The sequence below is a fragment of the Narcine bancroftii genome, chromosome 11 (assembly GCF_036971445.1).
Source record: "Narcine bancroftii isolate sNarBan1 chromosome 11, sNarBan1.hap1, whole genome shotgun sequence".
Taxonomy (NCBI): domain Eukaryota; kingdom Metazoa; phylum Chordata; class Chondrichthyes; order Torpediniformes; family Narcinidae; genus Narcine; species Narcine bancroftii.
The window spans coordinates 35,428,963-35,450,439 of record NC_091479.1 but is presented as its reverse complement, the minus strand read 5'-3'; the positions used below and the strand labels follow the sequence as shown (position 1 = coordinate 35,450,439).

At 42.1% G+C, this 21,477-nt stretch overlaps 1 long non-coding RNA gene across 1 annotated transcript in view; it reads right to left on the bottom strand.

The window, feature by feature from the left end:
- The window catches only part of LOC138745170 (uncharacterized), an 84,368-nt gene extending 65,578 nt beyond the window's left edge, over window positions 1-18,790 (bottom strand). Inside the window, exon 1 of the long non-coding RNA XR_011346086.1 lies at window positions 18,710-18,790. This is a non-coding gene — a long non-coding RNA (uncharacterized lncRNA). The remainder of the gene's footprint in view (window positions 1-18,709) is intronic.
- Window positions 18,791-21,477: the final 2,687 nt, after the last annotated feature.

The following is a 21,477-nucleotide window of genomic DNA, read 5'->3' as shown; positions in this document are numbered from 1 at the left end:
AGATTCTAGGACAGGAGAGCATAATTACAGGATATAAGGGTGTCAATTTAAAACAAATGTAGAAAAATTGATTTTGTCAGTGGATCGTGAATCTGTGCAATTGAGGTCATTGGGTGTATTTAAGGCAGATTTTGACAGGTATTTGATACGTCACGGAATCAAGGGTAATGGGGAGAAAGCTGGGGAGTAGGGATGAGTGGAAGAATGGTGGAGCAGACTCGACGGGTCTACTTCTGCTCCTATATCTTGTGATCTCTATCCTGCAGAAGACCTAGACAACCCTCCTCTTGTATTCCATTCTCAGAAAACAGTCTGCATCATGAGTTTATGTCAAGCTGCACCTGGAGTCAGGTGACTCAGGCTGTTGGATTTGAAAAGCTCCTCAAGAAGCTGATTTCCAATAGAGATCACTTGATCCAGGGGAGTTGTAAAAATTCACTTCAACTCAGCAGTCTGGAACTATTGACCAGAGATCCACTCTGCAGCAGTGAGGAAGGAATTCACAACTAGTTTTTCTTCTACAGTTACTTCTTACACCAGTGAAACTGAATAGAATAAAATCAGAATTATCAGATCAAACTTTTAGGTGTGGTGAAGATGTCGCAACTTTCTTGTATTCAACTTATCTTTGTCCTAATGCAAGATCTTTTTGGGGAGAATTACAAAATTTTTGGAACAAGTTACAGGAGATGTTTTTCCGCAAAATCCAACCTTATTTGTATTAGGAAATACTGAAGGAACAAGCCCCAAATTAAAACTACTAATGTATCAATTGAAATTGTCAAATTGTGTTAGCGGTGATGAGGAAATGTTTTGCACTTTCTTGGAAATCAGATGTTAACTTTTTAGGGATGCCAATATGACATGGAAATATTCAAAGTTGTATTCCTTTGGAAAAAAAATACATATAGCTTGATAAATATATACTCTATGCTTTTGCAAATTTGGCACCTGACTATTCAAATATTAGGCTTCAGTTTGTAATAATGCCCATTCCATTCCTCTAGACATGTGAGATTCTCCTCTCAGTTGAATTTTTTTTATTTAGATTTGTTAGATTTCCTCGACACCGCGAACTCTGTGGAAGTGGAGGACTAGTGCAGGGCGCCAGAAAACAGAAAGACCACACCCCACCAACATCTCAGAAGCAGAGAATTCAATCCATAGGTCAGTGACCAAGGAAGCAGACCAGTGAGGGGTTCTGCAGGTGAAAGACCCACATAGGTGGCAGGCTGTTGGTGACTTGAGGAGAGGAACCCACACAGGCTGTGGGCTTCTGGACAAAGCAGTCAAGGAACTCACACCAGCCCATGGACTGCTAGAGACTGGTTCAAAACTGGCTAAAAGGGTGTTAGGTATCAGATCTGGGATACGAGTGGGTGCTAAATGGTTCCTCATCATGTCAGAGGTTCAAACCTGGGCCTCGCATTGCCAATGACGTGGATTGGTCTGTGAGCATTGAAAGAGAATCCACAGACACTCAGTGACTTGGCCCAGGGTTCGGGGTGGCGTGGGTGGGGGAGCACTCAGACTTTCTCTGTCTGCCAGAGGCATTTCAGGCAATTTCTGCCAATGGCGAATCTATCTGTCTTACAGCAGGAAAAAATCAATTTTGTGTGATAGGACACTTTTTAATTAAATATCAGTAAATTGTCTCCTGGAATAGAGAGATAGGTTCAAGTTTCAAATTAATACAAACTCCACTCACCAGAGCCAAGTGGATTATACCTCTTCCCACTTTTTTCTTTTGCAAGGACACCATTGATTTTATCACAAATCCTCTGCTGCATCTGTCCTGTGACAGATTATATATTTTACATTGTATATAGATAGGTTTTTGAAAGAGATGGATTATAGGAGTTGTGTAGGTTACAAACAAACATAAACACTTCACAAAAAAGCTTTTATTTAAAATGCAGGAGCTTTGTTGAGAGTGAGTCATGCAGGCGCCGAGAGCCTTTGCAAAGACAAAACAAGGAGACTGTTTTGCTAAATAATTTCAAAAGCAGGTGTAAATGGATTATTGTTTTTAAAGCAAGAGATGATTGGATTCAAAAGTTTGGGTCCAGTGCAGTCATCTGGCTTGTACCTGTTTGCTGTTCGAAGAAGGTCATGTGGTTTTGCAAGCAGAGAGATCAAATAGGCTTTTTTCTAAAAGAGAGAGAGAGAGAGAGAGAGAGAGAGAGAGAGAGAGAGAGAGAGAGAGAGAGAGAGAGAGAGAGAGAGAGAGATGGCAAGCTGGCATCTTGTTGAAACCCCATTTTGAAGATGGGTTGTGTGTTCTCAGTTCAGCCTGTTGAAAAACTTTGTCGTCCATACAAGAGGAAATAGATGGCTCGAGTGTTTCACCTGAAATAAGGGAAACAAAAGGAACTCAATGGTGACCTGCAGAAGAGGTTATCATTTGGAAAACCCTGATGGGTCGAATTTCTTTGGCAAGACCCCAAAGTGGCTGATCAGAGGGAATCAGTTTTTGTGTGTCCAATGAGCAAGAAATCCCTCTCTGAAACCAACAAGCGCCTTCCTGGAGGGTAAACATTTACTTTTAAGTACCAGAGCTTGGTGAAAATTCATAAATGTTGAATTCTGTGCACAGTATAAGAATTGATAAACACCGGTGAACTTGGAGTTGTTATTTATTGTGGTTTTTATTTCAAAGTAGGTTGGCAGGAGCCAACCGACCTCAGCACTTGTGTCTACAAGAAACTTGTGCCTACAAGAAACTTGTGCTTACCAGCGTCATCTTGTAGATACAATAGGCCCATACTTGTCCCAGCTGCCGAGGCCATTAATGGTAGACGGCTTTTTTGTTTCCTGCCTTTTTGCTGTAATAGGTAAATGGTGGGACACATTTATGGGCATTTTTACCCCAACGGCCATGGTAAAAACACCATTCTCACCGCCTGTCAGTGAGAGTACAGGATCTTTATGTTCCAGATCGGACGAAAGGCAAGACTAAAAGTTCAAGGGAGCCGTGGTTTTCTAGAAAAATTAGGAACGATTCAGGATAAAAGGGAGGCCCATGCTAAATATAAGAAACAAAAGATTGATGAGATGTATGATCCTTACTTAGATTGCAGAAAGAACCTCAAGAGGGAAATTAGAAAGGCAAAAAGAGGTATGAGGTGTCCATAGGAAATAAGGTGAAAGTGAATCCTTGGGGTTTTTACAGATACGTGAACAGTAAAAGGAGGGTTAAAGATAGGGTAGGTCCACTGGAAAATGGGAACGGTGGACGATGTGTTTGTGAGGAGCTGCATGAGATGGGGGAGATATTGAACAATTTTTTGCTCTTCTGTATTCACAAGGGAAAGGGACACTGGACTATGTGAGATAAATGAGGTGAATAGCTTAGTTATGGAAAGAATAGGGACTAGTAAAGAGAGGGTTTTGGAGCTTCCAGGGTCAATAGCGGAGGATAAGTCTCCTGGTCCTGATTGGATTTTTCCCAGGATGTTAAGGGAGGTCAGGGAACAAATAGCGGGGTCTCAGACAGTGATTTTTCAAAGATCACTGGAGGAGGGTCTGGTGTCGCAGGATTGAAGGGTTGTAAATGTAGTTCTGTTGTTGAAAAAAGGCAGTAGGTGGAGGCCAAGTAATTATCGGCCAGTAAGTTTGACTTCCGAGTGGGGAAGATTATGGATGGTATACTTCGAGATAGTATATACAAATATCTGGATAGGCAGGGATAGATCAGGGGCACCCAGCATGGGTTTGTGAAGGGAAAGTCATGTTTGACGAAACTTGTTGATTTGTTTGAAGAGTTGACAAGAAAAGTGGATGAAGGTAGGCTGGTTGATGAGATCTATTTGAATTTTAGTAAGGCTTTTGATAAGGTTCTGTATGTAAGGTTATTTAGGAAGGTTCAGTCACTAGGGATTAATAGATAGTGAGATGGGTTCAGAGGTGGCTGGGACATAGACAGCAGAGAGTCATGGTGGACAACTGTCTGTCAGCATGGAAGCCTGTGACGAGCGGTGTGTCTCAGGGATCGGTGCTGGGTCCCCTGTTGTTTATTATTTATATTCATGATTTGGATGAGGGTTGGTTAACTGGGTAAACAAATATTCAGACGATATGAAAATAGGAGGACTGGTGGATAGTGAGGAAGGTTTTCTTGGATTACAGGATTTGGTTTGTTTGTAAAAGTGGACTGAAAGATGGCAGATGGAATTTAATGTAGACAAGTGTGAGGTGCTGCATTCCGGAAAAAATAATATAAATAGAACCTATGCAGTTAAGGGGAGGGGGTCGAGGAATGAAGAGGAACAGAGGGATCTTGGAGTTATGGTACAGAGTTCACTGAAGGTGGATTCCCAGGTAGTCAGGGTTGTTAAGAAGGCATATGGCATGCTGGCCTTCATAAATCATAGCATAGACTAGCATTTAAGGCATTGGTGAGGCCAGGTTTGGAGAATTGTGTTCAGTTCTGGTTTCCAAATTATAGGAATGATATAGTTAAGGTGGAGAGGGTGCAGAGAAGATTTACAAAAATGTTGCCTGACTTACAACATCTAGAATACAAAGAAAGATCAAGGAGACTGCGACTTTATTCATTGGAACGTCGATGGTTGAAGGGAGTTATGATCGAAGTATTTAAAATTATGAAGGGAATAGATAGACTCGACATGAGTAGACTATTTCCTCTGAGGGTGGGGGGGGGGGGTGGGGTTTGAACAAGAGGGCATGAGTTAAGGGTTAGGGGGCAAAACTTTAGGAGAAATGTTATAAGATGCTTATGTGGTGGTGGCAGAATGGAGTGATCTTCCAGAAGAGATAGTTGTGGCAGAGTCCTTTCTGTCATTGAAGAGAAGGTTGGATGTGTACATGGATATGAGGGGGTTGGAAGATATGGGCAGAGCGTGGGAAGGGGCTGGGGAATGGTTAGGGAGTGGAGTGGTTCATGTGAAATGGCATGGACTCGAAAGGCTGATATGGCCTGTTTCCGTGCTGTAAATTGTCATATGGTTATATGTGCCAGGCTCCACGAGACAAGGTGGGACATCATGAAGTGTTTGCTGCCGGCAGGTTTAAATTAAGCCCCGTGAGTATCCCACACTTTCCGGCAGGAGACTCCACAGATCAACGTGCCATTCCTCGGCACGCTGCACCAAGCGCAGTCCATTAAATGGGTGAGTACACAGCTGTCTGTCTTATGGTTTAACGCACCAACTGAAGAACTCTTATTCTGCCTTGTCTCACTGACCAGCATCCAGTCCAGAGCCTGTCAACACCCTCGTATCCCTGAACTTGTCCAAATTCTTCAATGCTAACATGGGGCTCACATTTCTTCATGTAGCTGGCAGCTTGTTCCACTCTCCCACCACCTTGTGTGGAGAAGCTCCCCCTCATGTTTCCACTAAACTTTTCCCCTTTCATCCTTAGCCCATGTATTAAGGACTTCTCCAAGAGGCAGAGTCTCAAGAAAACAATCTCTATCCTCAAGGACCCTCGCCACCCAGACCAGGCCTTCTTCACACTGCTATCACCAAGGAAACAGGTGCAGGAGCCTGAAGACAAACATCCAATGGTACAAACACAGCTTTTCCCCCTCTTCCAATCAAATTTCTGAATGGACAAGGAACCACAGTCACTCCCTCACTTATTCTTCATTTTGCACAAATGGATTTCTTTTTTTAAAATGTTATTTAGAACAATATTTGCACCTGTGTTGTTGCCACAAAATGACAAATTTTGTGACATGTTAATCACAATAAATTTTTAATTCTGAACACTGCGCATAGATCGGAAAACAATCATAGCTCAAAAAACAATTTTAAAAGATGATTTAACTATTTCCATGCACCCTCCCCTTTTACGTCTATTTTTCTAAACCCAATCCATGATCGAAACATATCCACTTAACCCAACCCATATTTCTTCTACCATTCAAAGCACTCAGTAATACACCAAGGCAGTTAAATAAAAACTCAATGCTGGAAATACTCAGCAGGTCATCTACTGGAAAAATAATCGGAGTTAAAACCTTCAGGTCGATAACCTTTCACTGGGATTCAGAAAGATGATCAAACAAACCTGATTCTCTTTGCTGAGAAAAAGAAGAGGGGAAATAACAAAGTGAATATTTGGGATGAAAAGCCCGAGCAGCAGAAATGGCAGTGATGCTGGATGAGTGGAGTCGACTCGCTGATTAGCACATCTGCCTGGATGGAGGAGTAAAAGATAAACAAGACAAACATGATGCCGTCACTGTGAGGTACAATGTGACAGCATCAGAGAATTTGAAATGAAGGAATGGTGAAAATACTTGTTTTTGGATTAATGTGACAAAATTTGACCTGATGAAAGAAAACAAATTGTTTTGCTCTGCCAGAACTCTCTAGATCAAGGGGCACAATAAAATAGTCTAGAAGGCAACATTATGAAATTGAACAGAGAAGTTATACAAATCGGCAGCAAGAGATAAAACACAGTTACATAATTCCATGAAAGTGGTGTCACAGGATGACAGGGTTCTAAAGACAGCTTTTGTCATCTTGGCCTTCATTAATTAACATATAGAAAATAGGTTATGGTGAGGTTGTATAAGATGTTGGTGGGGCCAAATTTGGAGTATTGCATGCAGATCTGATCAATGAGCTACAGGAATGGTATTAGTAAGATTGAAAGAGTGCAGAGAAGATTTACTAAGACGCTGCCAGGTCTTCAGGAGTTGAGTTACAGGGAAAGGTTGAACAGGTTGGGACTTTATTCCTTGGAGTCTCGAAAAATGAGTAAGAGATTGCTTAAAGTGGCATATGAATGGGAAAAAAGGCTGAGAAAGACTGCAGTGGACCCAATTGTGAAGGAAAAATGTTACTTGAAAAAAATTGTCATTTGTCCATTTCCTCTGGAGTTATGAAATCACACACAGAACAAGTCAATGACGTACAATTAAAAGAGTGGTTTTCAAACTTTTTCTTTCCAATCACATACCACATTAATTAATACCTTACTAACAGAGAACTTCTGGCACAGGGATTTAGTGGAATATGAGCCGGTGTTGGGGAGAGGGGGAGGCGGGGAGGTGGAGTTTGAAAATCACTGCTCCAGATGAAAAGGTTTCTCCATCTCTGTTTTAAGCAGACATCCTTTTATTCTGAGGTTGTGCCCACTGGTCCTAAACTTTCCCACTACTGGCAAAATCCTCTCTATCCAGCCCTTTCACTATCAGATTTCAATGAGGTCCTGCCTCATCCTTCTAAACTCGGGCGAGTCCAGGCCCAGAACCATCAAATGCTCCTCCAACATTATTCTTCTCATCCCCAGGGTCATTCTTGTAAAACAAGTCTGGGCCATCACATCCTCTCTTAGAAATGGGGCCTAAAATTGCTCACAACACTTACGAGATCAGGACAACCAGAAGGTGGTCACGGGATGGAAGACAGCTACAGGACTGCCTCGAGTCCTTGGATTGGATGGTGTTCAAGGATCAGCTGAGGGGAGGGGGGGTCATAGAAAGAGGGCATCGGAAAATGACGTGAGAAGACACCTCTCCCTGACTGAACTGTTCAATACTCGAACTGTAGTGACTTTTTTGACTTTATCAATGTTTTGAACAGTAATTTACTACAGTAGGATTCTGGAAATGAGGAAAGGAAAAAAGCAGTGTTGGGCACGACCAGTTGCCCCAATAATCACAGAGACAAAGACTGAGTGGAACGATAGGCTTTATTCCACACAAGACTGCAGACCCGGGTCCAAGTGAGGAAAGTGAAGGGAAGGAAGAGGTGGCTCAACCTTTATTGCCTGGGTCACAGGGGAGGAGTTCAGGGAGGAGTCTAGGAGAGGATGTCATCAGGAGGGGGTGGGGGGGCAGCCCGTGCCTGTACTGGTCAGTACATACAATACCATATCATAACAAGGAACTTAGAAAAAAACTAGATTGTCAACTTGTGAAAAGTACAGAAGAAGCAAGGCCGACCTTCCAGAAGGAACCTCAAGACCAGTTAGACATGGATCTGAAGCCTCAATGTATCAGTCGGGAGCAGCTGGAAGAAACGTCTATATCCTCTGCACATCCGGAGATGCAAGATAGCACCGAGATCTTTGGCCGGGCCAGGAGGAGCACGAGCCAGGTTTGACTAAGTAGAGTGGGGCGTGAGTGCCCGAATGCAAGCACGAGTTACCAGGAAGGGGACTGCCTGTACGCAGTGGCGCATCTGAAGATGTTCTCGCTTGAAAGAATTTCTGGATCTGATCCACAGTCTGGCTGCCAGGTAGGAGGTGGAAGGGAAGAGGTGGAGGAGGACAACTCAGAAGTTCGAGAAGAAGAAGAGCAAGAATGACTACTTGCTGCAGTTGGACTCACTGAAGGAAGGCCTTAGGCTTTAAGAACATCTCCTTCTCCAATGAAAGCTGTTGTTTTACCACAGACACCTTCCCCAGTCTTCAAGGCCCCTGTAACAGGGATGGAAGTCAACTTCATGTCTACAGAACTGATCCAAGCAAGTGAAAAGATTATGTCTTCTGTGAACTAAGGTTTTGAAACTTTAAATGATCAATTTGCTGTTATAGAGGAAATAAATGGCTGGTATGTGTGAAGAAATTACATCTATTCAAGTTGATATTAATAAGAGTTTAACAGCAGACAATGGACAAGATCAATTTAAGAGGATAGAAGAAGTTTTTATTGACTGTAAGGACTGTGTGGACCATTATACGGAGAGAATGGATCATATTGAGGATTTATTTACAGGCTGGGATGTCCAGAAGAGAGATTTGTTACAAAACATTGATTAGTTGGAAAATCAAAGTTCAAAAAGCTCGCCATGATCAAAGCCCTATGATGTATCAAGGAAATAGGGTTTTATTTTATGCTGATTTAAGTCAGGAGATTATTAAGTGACAGAAAGAGTTTAATCTGGTCAAAGCAGTGCTGTGGAAGAAAGGGTATAAGTTTACTTTCGGTATCCATCGGTATTTAAGGTGATTTATGGGCCAGATCAGTCTCAATGATTTGAGTGTCCTTTTGGTGCATTAAATTTTCCGAATTCCTTCCCAAACTTTAAGAAATCGATGGGGAAAATGCCTGAGGTTAAGGTTAAGATTGGGAAGGGAACAGGAATTGGTGAGTGATGTTGAAGATGAAGCTCAAGCTCAATATAGGTGTTATCACTGGGATGACTGATGGGTTTTAATGTTCGGTTGGGGGGTGGTGGTCGTCTCTGCTACTTCTAAAGTCATCTGCCACTTGTGGAATTAACTGCACCTGGTTCACAGAGGGGGATCCGACTCTTATACTCGTAGGTTTTTTACAGGATTTTCTTCTTTCAAAAGGTGGGGTTTGGGTTTTTTTAATATATATATATATAATTGTAATTGCTGTGTTAAGTGTCAATCTCAGGAAGAAATTAAGTTATGGCTCATTTAAATTTTGTGATCTTTAATGTTAAAGGACAATAATCCGATTGAAAGGAAGGGAATATTGGCATATATAAAGAAAAGGAAGGTTGATCTTGCTTTTTTGCAAGAAACTCATTTGTCTGAGAAAGAACATATGAAATTGAAAATAGATTGGGTCGGACATGTTTTTCATCTCCATTTAATTCGAAAGCTCGAGGTGTTGCTACTTTGGTTCATAAGAAGATACCGTTTCAGTTGGAATCATTCTCTGCCACATCATTCTCTCGAAGACAATCAAGATAACTGACCTGTTCGTGGAGCACTGTGCCTGGACTCAGATTCACAAACTCACCTGGCAATGTCACCATACAGCCATTGACTAGCTCTATCACTAAACATCCATGATCTGCCCTAACAGCAGTAGACATGCAAAGGAGAACCATGGCCAAACGTTCGCTCCATGTAGATGCATTGCCACCTGCTTTCGATTGTCAATTAAAATTCTCAAAGAAGCTGTTGGCCTGAAATGCTTAGCGATAGTTCAGGTCGTGCCCAGATGATTAGTGAGAGCTCGGACCAATGCTGATTCGAACTGAGACCTTTGATCTGTTGTAATAGTGCCCAGAACATCAAAAGATGGAATCCAATGATCCACAAAAGCCCAAGCAATTGTCTCTGCAGAGATGCCAATGTTAGGAATTACATCCTGCCACCTGGTAGTCCAGTCCTCACACGTGAGCAGATAAGTATATTGCTGAGATGGCGGAAGTGGACCTTCCAAGCCACAAGGTGCACGTGCTGGAAATAGGAATCCAAAACAACAAAATCATCCAGCTTGAATTTCATGTGCCTGGAGACTTTAGGGTGTTGACCCAGCAAGCGAGTCCTTGCCCGTAATCCAACATTCTATTTAACACAAAGCCAGGTAAGATGTTCCTTAACCAGTTTGATTGATGCTCTTCTACCAGGAACAGATAGATTGTGAAGAGAAAATCCCCTGCCTCATAGCCGCTACACAAACGGCAGAGTCCTTCCTGTTGGGGGAAAAAAAAACACAGACCAACTTTTCACCCGATTCATCCAGGGTCACATCTTGAAGATGGAGACCAGAGTTGATCTGGTTTCACCTGATGTAATCGGCATCAGTGTGCTGTGCATGAGCCATGGCAGTGAAATCGATGGCAATAGTTGTATGTAATGTCGCGCCTGGATAAGGCACCAGCCACAGCATTCACCATTCCTCAGATGTGCTGTGTGTCCGATGAAAATTGTAGGATGAAGTCCAAGTGCTGAATCTCTCTGGGCAAGTAGAGATGTGTGCTTGTACTTACAGTATGCATAAGAGGCTGGTGGTCTGTATAAATGGTCAAAGGATGACCTTCCAATAAAGAGCTGAAATATTGAATTGGAAATTGGGATTCTAGAGAGAATTACAAAGAAATTTATTTCAAAATTGTATCTACTATTTCAAGAGGAATCTCCAAACCCAGACTTGAATAAATCAAAAGAAAGATGGGAATTGGATTTGGGAACTGAAATTGACCCTTTTTGCTGGTCTGACATTTGTTGGGACAGTAATTAATGTTTTCGATAGATTAGTTAATTACAAATTTATTCATCAATTATATTTAATGCTACATCAATTAATTTATTCCAATTTTTTCAAATTTATGTTTCAGATGTGGCACAGAAATTGGTACGTTTATACATTCTCTGTGGTCATGTCTGAAGGTGACATCATTTTGGAAAGATGTCGGCAAGTTTTTGGAACAAATTATAAAACTCTTTTCCATTAACACCTGAGCTTTTACTTTTGGGAAATGTATATGATTTGGAAGACTAATTCAAGATCTCAAAAAACAATTAATTATTTTTATAAGTTGCATTGGCAGTGACCAGGAGATGTATAGCAATTCCATGGAAATCTGAATCCCATCTTAAAATTGATTGTGGGGAAATGCAAAATTGTATTCTCTTAGCAAAGGTGACTTATAATATTAGAAGTGGATATGATACATACTTCAAAATACAGAATCCATATTTAGATATTATGGGTTTGGATATTTGATGTTTTCACTTCTCCACCCCACCACTTTACTTTAATCTTAATGGTTGAACCTTATCATGTTGGTTTAAATCTAATATTTTATTAATATCTTGCCTTTCCTTTTGGGAGGGAATTGTTAATACAGTAGCTTTGCACCTGGATCTGTATTTTTTTATTTTTTTCTCTTCTCACTTTTGTGTACAGTAAAATCATTTATTTTTTATTCTATTTTGATCAATGTATCATTTGGATACGATTCTGTTATTATATTGAACTGTATACAAAACTATAAATTTAAAAAAAACCTGAAATGTTTCACTGCGAGATAGATAGCTAAGAGTTCTTGCCCAAATGTACAGTACTTTGCCTGAGCCAGTGACCGCTTGGGTGAAACAAAACACCAGAGGTTCTAATTGCCCACAGACTCGTTGTTCGAACACTACTCCCACAGCACTGACAGATACATCTGTGGTAAGAGAGCAAGGCCTTGGGCATTTGATGTACAAGCTTAGAAGTGTTCACATCATGGAAAGTATAAACAGCATCGTCTCCCAAAGTTAATGTCTTTTTGAAGCAGACATCAGATCCTTTGAGTCGTTCAGCAAGAGGTAATAGAGATGCTGCAGCATTCACCAGGGAACAGCAATAAAAATTCATTGTACCTAAAAACCATCAAAACTGGCCAAACATAAAGGGGGGGGGGGGGGGGTTTGGAAATTCTCAAATTCTATACACTTTCCATTCATCAGTCAAAATACCATGTTTCATAACTCTAGGTCCCAACAATACAAGATCAGAAGCACCAGAAACACTTTTCTGGGATTGATCACGATGCCACATTCCTCAAGCCTTGGAAACAATGAGATAAGGTGGCTCTTGTGCTCCTCTTCATCCACACTTACAACCAGAATCTCCTCGATCAACACAAGCACCAAAAAAAACCCAAGGCCAGTGAGTTCATGGTCCATGAACCACTGGAACGTCTGAGCTGCATTCCATAGACCGAATGGTATTCTCAGAAACTCAAACATGCCGAATGGGAGCATCACTGCTGTCTTCGTGACATCCGAAGACTCAAATGGAATCCAATAGTAAGGACGTACTAGATCTATTTTAGCAAATGCATATTTGCCGTGGAGGTTTGCTGAGAAGTCTTATGAACTTGGAATATTGTATCAGTCAGGCACAGTGGAATTGTTCAGGGGACGATCATCTCTGCAAGGCCGCCAATCCCTAGTTTTTATCAGAACCATATGCAACCGTGAAGCACAGCAGCTGTCAGATCTGTGGACTACGCCCAACTCTTGCCAATCCAAGCTTGCGATTTTGATAATCCGGGGGTATTACAAGACTGCGTCTCATAGACCCTGCCTTTATATGGTGGCTTATTGCATGTCTGCACACCATTATAATGGGGTCATAAGGTGAGGGAAACACTTGAGCAAGGTTTGGAAAGGGCAGGAGCCAGGTTGAAGGCTTGTCAGGCAGCAGATGGCATTGGAAGGACAACAAATGCAGCTCACTTGCATTCAAGAGCTGCAGTCCACATAACAGCATTTTTCTCAAATACATCACTGAAAAATGTGACAAGAAATCTACTCCCAAATTGGAATTTGCCACATTTACAACAGAAAACCCACCCAAAATGATGTGAAGCTGAAATAAAATGCGAGTGACCTCTGGCCATGTTTGAATAAGAGAATCATTTCTAGCTGAAAGAACACATGACATATTAGAAAATCTACGTTCCTCAGGGGTTGGAGGGACCGGCACTGCTCCAAAGTGACAGATAGTTTTGGAGTTTTACATAGAGATGACAAACTAATAACCTACTCTAACAACTGCCTAGAATTTTACCTTCATTTTTCTCAGTTAGCTCAAATAATCTCTCTCAAATGAGAACAAGATCCCAAGACAAAGGAACAGAACCAGGCCACAAGGCCCATCGAGTCTGTTCTGTAAACTGACACGAAACTACTTTACACTCCTTCCAATTTCCGGACTTTTCCCATATCACTTCATGCCCTAACTAACGAGATACTTGTCTATTTCTTGTTTAAATACTCCCAGCGATCTGGCTTCCACTACTGTATGCGGCAGCGGTTCAACAGATCCCCGACCCTCTGGAGAAAGAAGTTCTTCCTAATCTCTGTTTTATATGTATAACCTCTAATTTTCTTCTCCTCGATTCACGCACCAAGGGAACCACCTTTCCCGCATCCACCCTATCTAAACCTTTCAATATACAAAATGCCTCCATGAGATTTCTTCTTTAATTTCCTGTACTCCAATGAATACAACCCAAGAGCTGTCAAACACTCCTTGTACGTTATCCTTTCCATTTTGGGAATCATCCTCGTCATTCTCCTCTGCACTCTCTCCAACAACATCACATCCTTTCTCAGATAGGGGGCCAAAAACTGCACACAGTACTCGAAATGAGGTCTCACCGGTGCCCCATAGAGCCTCATCAACACCTCTTTACTCTTGTACACCATTCCTCTTGAAATGAATGCCAACATAGCATTCGCTTTCTTCATGACCAATTTCACCTGGTCATTAAATTTTAGGCTTCCTTGCACAAGGACACCCAGTTCCCTTTGCACATCCAAGGTCTGAGTTTTCATCCCATCCAAATAGTATGCTTCCTGTTTATTTCCACTGCCAAAATGTACAACTGTATATTTCTCGGTGTTAAATCTCATCTGCCATCATTTTGCCCAGTTTCCTAATCTGTCTGTATCCTTCTGCAACTTTACGGTTTCTACACTTCCTACTCTGTCCCCTATCTTCGTGAGCTCCGCAAATTTGGCTACAAAACCATTTAAACCACAATCCAAATCATTAATTCCTTTTTCCTTGGAATATATCTATCCTGCATTCCTTTTATTACGGCCACATGCCATTCTAGAATCGATCATTACTGAACCTGAACATGTTTATTGTGATGAACATCTTCTAATAAATGTTCTGGGTTTAATTTTTTAAATCATGTTGTGGTTCCTCTTCATCACCTCTTTGGAAGCTGAATTCACAAAATTTTCCAAATATTTTTTCAGCAATAATTCTGTGGTACAGAGGATTACTCATCTTTCCTAGAGGTTAAAAGTTGCATTTTGATTTTGTTGTCTCAACTGAACATTGTACAAGGTGAAGGCTGATTAAAATGGATTCAGTAATGATGGCCTTCAAACTTTGCATTATTGCTGTGGCTACACAGCTTGAATGATAACTGCTGTTCTACAGGGAATTAACTCATGGAAATGTTCTAAATACATTCATTGGAGATAGACCTCTGTGAAAAGTTTACTGCCCATCGGCAACAATCCTTGAAAAGAGATGAATCATCACCCAACAGAGCAGCCCAGGAATTGGCCATTTGGTGAACAATGTCTGTGGTGACCATGATGCTCATTTAAATTAATCCCATCTGTCAGCACATGGTCCATGCACATCACCCATTCCCTCTTGTTCATGTGCCCAACCAAATGCCTCTAAAATCGAGGTGATTTCACCACTATCCTGGCAGCGTGGGCCAGACCCCCACCTCACTGTGCGAAACCCTGTCTCACTTCTCTCCTTTTTCCCTCTCATGTTCAATATGGGCATCATAGTTTTTTTACATCTCCCACGGGGGTGGGGGTAGAAGAAATCTACTCTCTCCATGATTACAATAATTGGATAAATTCCAACCTGGTCATCTCTCAGCCTCCAATGCTCCAGAGAAAACTATCCAAATTTGTCCAACCTCTCCTCAGACCCAATGCTCTTCACCAAGCAAGCCCCTGATGAACTCCTTTTGTCATGCAGCAACTAGATTTGCAGAAAATACTCATAATTTGGCCTAATCACATTTAAACTTCATGCCCTGCTCAATGAAGAATACTTTCTTTAACACCCTACACTTATGTTGCCTCTTTCAAAGAGCTTGCGCTTGCACCCCAAGATCCCTCATTGCAACACTACTACAACTCTTCTCAAAGTGCAAGACACTTGTCTCAATTAAACTCCATCTGCCATTTCTCTGCCCACATTTATTTGTCATCTGGTTTGGAAGGGAGAATACGAGGGCGACTGGGTGAATCAGCAGGAGAGAGAGTGAAACCTGTGGAGGGGGGAGGTCGTGGGCAGGTTACATGATTTTGGAAAATTCCATATGCATACTATCGATTCACAAATGCAATAAGACATGGTTCCTCTGGATTTGACCTCACCCTGACAATGGAGGAGGCAGAAGACAAAGGTCAGTGTGGGAATGGAATGGAACTTAAAATGGCTTGTGACCATGACCCAAGATGGCCATTGTGATCAAAGTGGAGGCGCTCAGCCAATCTGTCATTTACTCTGCATTGGGTTTCCTGCCACAGAGGGCACAGACATGGTTGGAGGAGGTGTTTGTGAAACTTTACCCTGCATGAGAATCGCTGGATGGTGGTGACTGATGCAGATTGCAGGAGAAAATGCCCGAGGACAGGGAGGAATTAGGAGTCTGTAATTAGTTGAAAGATCCTACTGCAAGATTCACCACCAATGTGTAGGAAAGCAGCTTCAGTCTATTCTCCCTCTCAGAAAGATTTAGTTAATAAACAAAACAATCTTTCAGCACAGCCAGGGGAAAAAGGGCTCTTAATTTAGTCTTACAATCCACAGACTTTTAAATTACCCACCGTAAATGACTCAAAATTCAATTTGAGATTCACTTCTGGTGGAAGTATAAGAGCCGCTGTCTTGCTTAATCAGATTAGCCTTATTCTGAGTTTCCATTTTGACTTTCACACCATCAAATGCAAGCCTCAGTTTTTGTTCCCCAACTATTTTCTATCCTTACCCACTTTTCAACCACACCTACTTGAAATTGGAACAAACAACAACTAATATTTCCATGTATAAATCATATACAAAATAATTTACCCACATTTTCACATCACTGTAGCCACTGAGGGATAACTTCTGCCCATCAGGAAACTGCACCAGCCACTACAGGGTGCTATTTACCTTGGTGTTACTGACTCTTTTCCAGTGTTACTTTCAGACATCATGACATATTCAACATGCACAATATTTATTTTCTTACTGACCAGAACTAGAAAGCATTGTGTAAAAATGTGAAAAGCTCAAGTCAAACAGGAGATACAAACTTTTGACTGCAATGTTGCTGTGCAAATTTGCTACATTATTGAAGTCTCACAGAGCTTACAATAGATATTCAAAGTCAAGCAATAACAGAATATTACAGCACGGTACAAGCCCTTTGGCCCATGATGTTGCATTGATCTTGATATTTCTAACAAAAAAATAATACCCTGTAGCAGCTACTGCGGAAGATGCTACTAAATAAAGGCAAACATATACAAAGGTTGTCAACTCAAGAGTGGTTTATTGCAGACATACACGGACCTTTTATTCCCTGCCTGTCAATGAGAACATTAGTGAACACCTTCCGGTCCACAGGACCTGCAGGTTAAAGGTACAAGCCATTAGTGTCCCGTGCCTTTAGACAGGGGCTTCATCTGATCCACTCACTGTACTTTGGTGCCCAGCACTGTTAGCCCGCGACGTCTCAGGTAAGTGTGTGAACTGATGGTGGCGGTGTGTCTGCTACAACCCTGTTTTTCTTTCACCCATGTATGCCTGTCTTAGAGTCTCTTAAATGCATGATATTGTAATAAATAAATATATTTGGAGAATTTGGTAATATTTTGGATTTTGGTAAGATTTAGAGTAGGTTACATACATACACACACATACATCTTAAAACATCTTATTTGAAAGATTGAATAAATATTGAAGATCACTGGAGAATGTTATGGACATTCAAATGTAGGTGTTAATCGAACTGATTTCATAAAATTAATGACCATTGTTTGGAAATGGAGCTAGGATATCTACAAGTACTTTTTTGCAGGGTGCTTAGAGGAAAGTCACACCTGGGTTTTGTTTATCTAACAACAGCTTGAGCAGAAGAAAGAACTCCTGTTGTTTGGAATATGAGGAATGGAACTCTGTAGTAGCTTGCAGAAAGAAGTTACCACCTGGAAGATCCTGACGGGGCAATTTTCATCAGCCAGATATTGAGGTGACTAATGAAGGTACCTTAGTTGTGGAAATCCTGGAACAACAAATCACTCTCTGCAAACACTACAAGAACCTTCCTGAACGGAAAACATTTACCTTTTGAACACCAAAACCTGGTGAAATTTAGAAATGTTCAATTCTGTGCACAGCAGAAGAATTGCCTGCATCCAGAGAACTTGGAAGAAGGAGAAGTGAGATTGAACTGTGAACCAAATAACTTTTCTTAAATTTAAACACATTACAAACATGTGTGCTTAGAATTTGAAGGGGGCTCATTTGGGTTAGTTAAGTATAGAGTTAAGTTAAAGTTTCATTCTATTTTCATGTTTAAATTTGATTAAAAATAACTTCTGTTTTAAAAATGACTTGACTTGGTGAATGTCTATTGCTGCTGGGTTTTGGGATCCGATGGGCTCTTAACAATATTTACTTGGATAATGACATTGGGCCTGTTCAAAGTAGGAAATGGCTTCTACCAGCAGGAGTTTCTATTAGACAAAAAATATTGATCGGTGTCTGGCCACATACGTTTCCTAAAAATTAATACCCTCTCCCTCCCTAAACCACATTCAGCCCCATGACATCTTTCTACGTTGCATTACTGGGACCACCAAGGACCTGACCCATTTCCCATCTCTCCTTGCAATGCCAATATGGCAGCTGCCATTAAGAACTGACAAATCACATTTTAATTCAGCAAGCAAGATGAAAATCATCCTTAAAAAGAAGGGTGAACAAACCTTCCTAATCTTGTCACATCATTTCTATTTCAATTCCCATGGGGCATGAGCAAAAAATGTCCCATCTATTGGCTCACCAAATTATGAGTAAAATCATGATCCCTGTTCATGAAAACCCATAACCTTCAATGTTACACAGATAATCTAAGGAGAATTCTGTAATAAAGTTGAATGAAACATTAAAAGAATTTCCCCCTTATAAACACTGAGATTGTAGTGCGCCAAGAGACCGGGTGAGCAAAAAGAGGTCAAATCGTTGCAACACTCGGATAGTCCAAGATGGCACGGACTCCCATTAGCTGCTGAGAAAGAGCCCGCTCCTAGCACCATGTATGGGCTGAGGAGCCCTACACTTCCACGTAGCGGCATCCAACTGGAGAGTGATGCCACGATGCAATGACGTAAAGCTGGAAGTCGGGGGATACGTCACCAGAAATGGGTGGGCCAGCGAGCACACGTGGGGAATTTAAAACAGTAAAGCCAGTCTTTGTTTTACACTCACCTTGGGTGTCTCTTTATTTGGTAGTGCTGCCACAGTGGATGCTGCAAGGTGATAACTTCTTACTTGCTGCAACCAAACAGGTCTGCAAGATACACCAACCTAAATAGAAAACATGACCAGAAATCCCAGAGATCATAAATTCAAAAGGATTGGTGAAATCTTTACTCTGTATTGTTAACACCAAAGTCCCTATATTTTCAAGGCATTCGGACAAGTAACTGAGAAACATTACATTTTAAACTCATGGTACGTTAGGATCAGAAGGATTGGAGCATAATTGTTCAAGTGACTAAACTTTAAAAAAATAACATCTAACTTTATGAAGAATGTGATACTACAACAGGAAAAACTGATAGAATTAGACTCATTCTATGAGCATTGGGAAGCAAAGAAAAATGGATTGGTTTTCCATCCCTTCCTAAGTGACCCAATGACCCCGACAGGTCCTCCCCGACTTGCGACCGTAATGAAACCCGAAAGCTCCCACAATGGACGCAAGTCGGAGTTTTCCCGCGTAGGAGGAGCCCTGAAGTCTTCGAGCCTATTTTAAAAATCAAATGATTTGACAAACGAGAACAGAGACATAGGACACGTAAAATCCAACAAGTGCGGATTGACTTTGTGATTCAGTTTCTCAGGGTCCATCGGCTGGGGGGCAGCCATCTTAATTTCTGTGCGCATGCGCGATTTGTCAGTTGGCGCTTCCGCAAAGGCTTTGCTGAGTGGCCCTCAGTCGGCACGTGCGTATCAGCCGCACATGCGCGCACCCAACGCCAAGTCACAAATCTACCGCGCATGCGCCAACCAGACTTCGAAAATTTCTTCTTGCCCCTCTCACGCCCCTTCCCGCTGCCAGTTACCCCACGGCCTCCGGCCTCGCCCTGTCCGCGCCATCAGGCTTCCCACCGACCCCTCAGCTCCACCCAAACACCCCGCCGGTACCGGCCGCTCCCGGGTGGGGCCCGGCGGGCTGCGGGTCGCCCATTTTCCCTGGACCGCGCGGCTGAGGAATGTCCCGGCGCCGACGCCAACTTTTTCCCATTCGCGCCCGCGGCCACGCGACGGACCCCGAGCAGACGACGTCGCCCCCAACGTCCCGCCTCTTCACAGCAGGAGCCAATCAGCCCGCGAACCCGCCCATCAATCCAACCCTACTCCAGCGTCTCATCCAATAGTGGCTTCACCGAATCAACACTGAGCTCGCGCAACTGAAGGAACCAATCAGCGAGCGACCGAACACACAGGCGCACCCAATCAGCATCGCAAGACAGAAAGCAGGGAGTCGAAGGAGCAGGAGACCCTTCTGCCATTCCATTTCATACTACCCCAACAACTCAATCAAATCCTTGGGAAACACAGGATCACTTTGTCCTGGCTCCAGGATTCCTCTGATCTTAAGAAATACATTGTACGCCAATTGCAAGGGAGATTATTTATTCTCAATCTTTCCTTCATATTTATTACCACTTCCAATTTAATGTCTGCTACTTTTTTCAAAGTATCTACATCTAAGTTCAATGCATATGATCCCTCTACGAATGTGTAGGACAATAAACTCATCACAAGTCCATGGATCACCATTTCAAATGAACCTTCAACAGGGTAGAGAATTCCAAGGATATTACATTTTCATTTGAAGACATTTCTTAAAGTTCAAGCAGCAGATCAGTTATTGGGAAATTGTGACAGTTGATGTTCAACTTTTTTGCATTATCCTCTCTCGATCCATGCTGCTGTGTCCTCTCATAATATTGTACGGTCATCTCCATTTTTTCTAATGACCAAGAGATCCATGTTCAAACTTTCCTCCTATCACCCGCTAAAAACACGCCAGAAACAAGTCTGACAATCTTTGTGCACTTCTCACGCTTCAGATAAGGAAACTGTACACATGACTCCCAATGTAAGATGAGCAAGACCATTCGATGTGAAATTGTGAGACTGGTAGAAAACAAAGCACCAATATCAGGAGACAAGGACAGTGCAGAGACACCCAGCTCCTGGAGACAGGGAGCAGCACAGAGATCCCCCAGTTCCGGAAGACTGGCTGAGTTGTACACAAGTCTGGAAGTGGCTGGGCCCAGAAGTATACAATTTTATGTTCCAGGGTAAACTGGAACAAAAGCGAGGCAATGCACTTTGGTAAATCAATCCGCTGTCCTCTTCACAGTCTGATCTGACTACCTGAAGGTGTCAGGGAACTGGCTTGGAGGGGCTGAGGCATGCTACAAGGATTGGTCAGAGCCAATTGTAAATGTCCACCAGAAATTGTGTCTGTGGGAATGACACTCCCTCTCAGTAATGGGGAAGAACAAGGTCATCAGGTGCAAGGTGCTCTCGGTACTGCTGCATGAGATGCAGGTGTGGCCCATCCCACACACCTCTGCCCTAGCAGTTATCAGAGAAGTTTCCCTCTTCATGAGGGGGTCCAAAATGAATGGAATGGGATGGAGGTCCATGTACGTTGCCAGACTATGGTGTTATGAGCCCAAAGGACCCCAAAACCCAGCAGCAATAGACGTTCACCAGGACAAGTAGTTATATAAAGATACGTTGTTTTTAATTATCTTTAAACATGAAAACAAAATCAAACTTTAACTTATCTCTATTAACTTAACTAACCTTAATCCCCTTCTAAGTCTAAGCGCACGTGTATGATGTGTTTGTAAATTTAAGAAAAGTTATTTGGTTCACAGTTGAATCTCACTTCTCATTCTTCCAAGTTCACTGGTTGTAGGCAATTCTGATACTGTGCACAGAATTGAACA